Source organism: Cardiocondyla obscurior, unplaced genomic scaffold (assembly GCF_019399895.1).
Source record: "Cardiocondyla obscurior isolate alpha-2009 unplaced genomic scaffold, Cobs3.1 scaffold57_0_143363, whole genome shotgun sequence".
Taxonomy (NCBI): Eukaryota; Metazoa; Arthropoda; class Insecta; order Hymenoptera; family Formicidae; genus Cardiocondyla; species Cardiocondyla obscurior.
This window is the reverse complement of record NW_027228803.1, coordinates 119,998-125,000: the sequence shown is the minus strand read 5'-3', so window position 1 is coordinate 125,000 and position 5,003 is coordinate 119,998. Positions and strand designations below refer to the sequence as shown.

General features: G+C 55.9%; 3 non-coding genes across 3 annotated transcripts in view; all 3 read right to left on the bottom strand.

Moving 5' to 3' along the window:
* LOC139112853 (large subunit ribosomal RNA) overlaps positions 1-53 on the bottom strand; it is a 4,092-nt gene extending 4,039 nt beyond the window's left edge. The window contains exon 1 of the ribosomal RNA XR_011547478.1: positions 1-53. This exon is cut by the window's left edge and continues 4,039 nt beyond it. This is a non-coding gene — a ribosomal RNA (large subunit ribosomal RNA).
* Positions 54-1,439: 1,386 nt separating this feature from the next.
* On the bottom strand, positions 1,440-1,594 carry LOC139112839 (5.8S ribosomal RNA). Its single transcript, XR_011547465.1, has one exon. It is a non-coding gene; the product is annotated as a 5.8S ribosomal RNA (ribosomal RNA).
* Positions 1,595-2,794: 1,200 nt separating this feature from the next.
* On the bottom strand, positions 2,795-4,706 carry LOC139112849 (small subunit ribosomal RNA). The gene has a single exon (XR_011547474.1). It is a non-coding gene; the product is annotated as a small subunit ribosomal RNA (ribosomal RNA).
* Between the last annotated feature and the right edge of the window lie 297 nt (positions 4,707-5,003).

The following is a 5,003-nucleotide window of genomic DNA, read 5'->3' as shown; positions in this document are numbered from 1 at the left end:
CCGCTTAATAATATGCTTAAATTCAGCGGGTGATCTCGCCTGCTCTGAGGTCGTCAAAAGAAATTGTCGTGAGGCTGTACTATATATATATAATACGAAGAAGGCGAGACGACGACGACGACGACGCGAGAAAAAAGAGAAACGCAACGCGGCGAAACGCCGCGCGCGAGCGCTTGGTTAGACTACGCCGCGTGCCCCGGTCAAGAGCTGCTACCATACATAGCGCTTTCGTGGACTCGGGAACACGCGCGGTCGACCCGCGCGCGATCTCTCACCTCGCACACACTTTTGCTGCGCAGGGGCGATCGGTGCACGCAAAATATTTGAAAGAAGAGACGAAGGGAAAATGAGAAAACGAACGAGGCAGAGAGAACAACCGCGAGAGCGTGGTGGTCTTTCGTCGACGTTGCGTCAACCGCGCCGCGATCCGCGCGACCGCGCGCGCCAACCAACCGACCACGACGACAACTGGCCAGCCAGCCCGACGCGAACGTCGGAGGCCGGTTTGCGCGTCGTGGTGGCGTCGGCAACGCGACTGCGGCGGCGGCCGGCAGCAGCTGCAGCGGCGACGACCACTCTCTCTCTCTTATAATACGGTCAGGTTCTCTCGTATCTTTGCTTCGTCGTATATATCTCTAAAATCCCTCCTCTCGAGTTTCCTTTGCGTTGGCGGCGGTAAAGCGACGATATGCGCTCTGTGCAGAAGGAGAACGAGGAGGCGCGCGATTATCTCGCGGCCTCTATTCTCCTCTCCGATCTTCATTCGGAGAAGGAGAGGAAAACTCAAACTCGGTTCTCCGCGCTCCTTATGAACTACTTCTCCGTGGATCAGCCTTGGATCCCGCGCGCGCCGCAAGCGGCACACAGGCCACCTTCCGGGAGTACAAGCGCGAACGAATTGTCGGCTTGTTTCACTCCGGGCGGCGGCGCGCGAGGGGCAGATCTACTCTTTTTCGTTCGGCGCGTATATACGTATAACGTATAAACTCCTTGCAAGAGCTCGCCACGTTTATCACCACCGCGCACGTCCTTCCCTCCCGTGCGTGTGTGCGTGCGTGCGTCTCTCTGCGATTCTCGATCGCATCTTTCGGTCGGTCGTCGTTCATTCGTTCGACCCTCAAACCTCGTTATTTCGGACGACGCCCAACGGGGGCGCGAGAGTACGCCGCCGTTCCGCGAGTATAGAGAGAGAGCGCGCAGAGAGCGCGAGAGCCTTCGTAAAACCCTGATGGAATCCAGCAACTCGCCGCGTGGATAGCGTGCGTAGTGTGCCTGATACCCCGGGGAAGGCGTCATCGACGACTCCTCGCTTCTCTTCTCTTTTCTCGTGGATGCGGGTATAACTCTCTCGCCGGCCGCCGCGATCGGGCGAACGTCCAACGAATCGCTCGTACGCGGCCGTCGAAACGGCGCGCGCAAGCAGTTTGTCTTCGATAAAACGACCCTCAGCCAGGCGTGGTCCGGGAATTGTATCCGTGGACCGCAATGTGCGTTCGAAATGTCGATGTTCATGTGTCCTGCAGTTCACAAGTTGACGCGCAATTAGCTGCGTTCTTCATCGACCCACGAGCCAAGTGATCCACCGTTCAGGGTAATCGTTCCTTCGCGCACCAAGTACGCTCTATCAAGGAATAGACAACAATGTGCGTCTTCTTCGTTTTGGCCCTTCGATCAGCCTGGCCGCGCGTCCGAGCACGCGCGGACCGCCGCCCCTGTTACGGGGCTACGGCACAATAATGGAGAGAGAGGAGACGTCGGTTGTCGGCGCGGTGCGAAAACCAAGAGGTTGCGTCTCTCGCGAAGCGAGGCCAGGCGGAACTCTTTGAAAAACCATCGGGGTCGAAAATGACTAGCATATTCGACGAACCCTTCAGCGCGCGCGATCGCGCGCGCGCGGGACCGGAGGAAGAGCAGCGGCGAGAATCGTCGCACTCTCCACTCCTCGCCCGGCGCGCACGACGACGCGGCAGCATAGGTTACCACCGGTACGCGGCGCATTCGCGCGCACCGCAACGCGTCCGAATCGCGGAGATAGAGGCAGCGCGCGAGCGCGCCTCCGTAGTCTCCTTCTCACCGATCCTGATCCGCGAGCGGGCGCGCATATAGATGCACCTTCGCGCTCCTCCTGGATTCGCACAACGAGACCAACCGGCCGCGCTAGCCCCGGCTAAGGGGCGCGCTGAGCGCGGTGGTCCGCGCAACAGGTCGTTCGAAGCGCGCGAGAGACAGAGAGTCGGAGAATCTCCGCAGGAAACGAGAGAGAGAGAATGCAAAGAGCGTAATACGGCAATGCGTACAACTCTCGAATCTCTCTTCTTCTCCACAATATGCCCGGGGTCCTCTCTCGCTTTGAGCTCTCGAGATCTCGACACACTCGTCCCGACCGACAATCCTCTCTTATACGACGGCGACGAATGCGGCGCACTCCGCAGCACGCCACCGTTGGCGGCGTGTGAGCGCGCACGCGGTCGTTGCGTCGCATAAACTATTCTCTCCTCTCGATCTCGCAATTTTGCTCGAGCGAAGCGTCGCGTCTCGCGACGGACGCTCCGACGCGGAGTGGGAAGGCGGCGCGGACTCGGAAGACGCGATGTCTCGCGTGCGATTAGATTTTGCGCCCCTTCAGCCACTCTCGACACAACTCGCAGAGTCGTGTTCTAGCTTGTCTGCCCGTATCGCGGCAGGCAACGTAGTACGTTACCGTGCGCGTACGGTTCCTCGTCCATGCAGTCGCCGGCCGCTGCGCGCTCGTCACGAGAACGGTGCACACAGAGCAGCAGGACCTCCGGAACGTTAATGATCCTTCCGCAGGTTCACCTACGGAAACCTTGTTACGACTTTTACTTCCTCTAAATGATCAAGTTTGGTCATCTTCCCGGCAACATCGGCAATGCCGACGCATTGCCGCGCACCAGTCCGAAGACCTCACTAAATCATTCAATCGGTAGTAGCGACGGGCGTTGTGTACAAAGGGCAGGGACGTAATCAACGCGAGCTTATGACTCGCGCTTACTGGGGATTCCTCGTTCATGGGGAACAATTGCAAGCCCCAATCCCTAGCACGAAGGAGGTTCAGCGGGTTACCCGGGCCTTTCGGCCAGGAACACACGCTGATTCCTTCAGTGTAGCGCGCGTGCGGCCCAGAACATCTAAGGGCATCACAGACCTGTTATTGCTCAATCTCGTGCGGCTAGAAGCCGCCTGTCCCTCTAAGAAGATTTGTTTGTACGTTGGTAGTAAAAACCCGCCGGCCGAAGCCGGGGCCTTCGATACCATAAGGTACGCCTATTTAGCAGGCTAGAGTCTCGTTCGTTATCGGAATTAACCAGACAAATCGCTCCACCAACTAAGAACGGCCATGCACCACCACCCACCGAATCAAGAAAGAGCTATCAATCTGTCAATCCTTCCGGTGTCTGGGCCTGGTGAGGTTTCCCGTGTTGAGTCAAATTAAGCCGCAGGCTCCGGTGGTGCCCTTCCGTCAATTCCTTTAAGTTTCAGCTTTGCAACCATACTTTCCCCGGAACCCAAAAGCTTTGGTTTCCCGGAAGCTGCCCGCCGAGTCATCGGAGGAACTTCGGCGGATCGCTAGCTGGCATCGTTTATGGTTAGAACTAGGGCGGTATCTGATCGCCTTCGAACCTCTAACTTTCGTTCTTGATTAATGAAAACATTTTTGGCAAATGCTTTCGCTTCTGTCCGTCTTGCGACGATCCAAAAATTTCACCTCTAACGTCGCAATACGAATGCCCCCATCTGTCCCTATTAATCATTACCTCGGGGTTTCGAAAACCAACAAAATAGAACCGAGGTCCTATTCCATTATTCCATGCACGCAGTATTCAGGCGAGGATAGCCTGCTTTAAGCACTCTAATTTGTTCAAAGTAAACGTACCGGCCCGACTCGACACTCAGTAAAGAGCACCGCGACGGGATATTAGTTTGGGCGGCCCCTCGCGGGGCTAAGCCCACCGGTAGGACGTCCCACATCACGCCAGTTAAACACCGCGAGCGGTGAACCGACGGTGTGCGACACAGATTCAACTACGAGCCTTTTAACCGCAACAACTTTAATATACGCTATTGGAGCTGGAATTACCGCGGCTGCTGGCACCAGACTTGCCGTCCAATGGATCCTCGTTAAAGGATTTAAAGTGTACTCATTCCGATTACGGGGCCTCGGATGAGTCCCGTATCGTTATTTTTCGTCACTACCTCCCCGTGCCGGGAGTGGGTAATTTGCGCGCCTGCTGCCTTCCTTGGATGTGGTAGCCGTTTCTCAGGCTCCCTCTCCGGAATCGAACCCTGATTCCCCGTTACCCGTTACAACCATGGTAGGCGCAGAACCTACCATCGACAGTTGATAAGGCAGACATTTGAAAGATGCGTCGCCGGTGCTAGGACCGTACGATCAGCACAAAGTTATTCAGAGTCGCCAAAATAAACGGTGGACGCACGGAGATCCGCACGCCACCGATTGGTTTTGATCTAATAAAAGCGTCCCTTCCATCACTGGTCGGGACTCTGTTTTGCATGTATTAGCTCTAGAATTACCACAGTTATCCAAGTAAATGTGGGTACAATCTAATGAACCATAACTGATTTAATGAGCCATTCGCGGTTTCACCTTAATTCGGCATGCACTGAGACATGCATGGCTTAATCTTTGAGACAAGCATATGACTACTGGCAGGATCAACCAGGGAGCTTCGTGTGTGCGATCGCGGTTACTCGCGGTGGAGCAACGCGAAAGACAACGCTACGCTGCTACGGACACTCCGCGAGGAAGAGCCGTGCGCGTTTCGTGTGTCGTTAATGCCGCCGGAACTTTTCGAGCCGGTCGACGGACACGCTTTTCGTATTTATATATACCTTAACGGTATGAAAGATCAAATTTTGTTCTCATTCACCCATAACAGCGGCTTGTAAGGCCGCTTAGCCCTGACGCTAGACCGATCCGATCTGAGACGTCGTGGAGCACTGTTCGTTCAACGGTGCCAGCG